Below are 942 nucleotides of genomic sequence, written 5' to 3' on the forward strand. Positions count from 1 at the left end.
AGGCATAGGCCGAGTGGCGCGGGAGCCGGAGCTGGTGAGGACTCGGCAGCGGCCGGGTGCACGGCGGGGCGAGCCGAACACGGCGCGGCAGGCGGAGACGGCGTAGCGGCGCGGCGAGCTGGCCCACCGCCGGGCGCGCAGACGCGGATGCGAAGCAACAGTCGGTCGGGACGACACGAGCGCACAGAGGGCTGTCAGGCGGGGCTCGGTCGTCTCGCCTAGTCCCGTCTCCGGCTCCCGCGCGGCACGGCCACGACAACAAGCCGAGCGCGGCCACGGCCACGACAGCGAGTCGGGCGTGTCCACAGTCGCCGGGAGCTGGTGGTAGGCACGATGGGGAGTGGAAGCTCCGGCGTGCTCAAAGTATTTGACGAAATGTCAAGCCCAACCTGATGGCTGTTAAATTTGTTGTTAACGCTGGTAATCATATGCATGTATGCAACCAAACGTCGGGTGAAAACTGCATCTCGATGACAAGACCCCTAATGCAGGCAACCAATTAACTTGTCATCTACGTTTTTGGCCCTGTTTTTTCTTACCCAGGCCCTTTGGCCCTGTTTTTCCTTACCTGGGCCCTGCTCAGCCTGGCTCGTTTTTGCTCTCCTAGCCAAGACCCGGTGGAGAAAGTAACCAAACACGCCCAAGATCCACCATAAACCGCTCGGTATGTCTTAACGAGCGTTGCTTCACAAGCAGCCGAGATCAAAATTGTGTCGCCATCGTGATCCAGGCCAAGCAGACGAGGCCTTCGCCCGGACGGGGATCCCCTGCCATGGGCCTAGCCTACCTTTCAGTCACAGACACATGGGTCCCACAGAGCATGAGGCCCGCCTGTCAGTGACTCAAAGGTAGGGTATGGCAGAGATTGCTAAGTCAGACCCTTCGCCCTGGCGGCCGTTGGGGTCGCTGAGCAAACAAAGTCGGACCACAAGACGAACAGTC

This window comes from Triticum dicoccoides, chromosome 1B (assembly GCF_002162155.2).
Source record: "Triticum dicoccoides isolate Atlit2015 ecotype Zavitan chromosome 1B, WEW_v2.0, whole genome shotgun sequence".
NCBI classification, from domain to species: Eukaryota; Viridiplantae; Streptophyta; class Magnoliopsida; order Poales; family Poaceae; genus Triticum; species Triticum dicoccoides.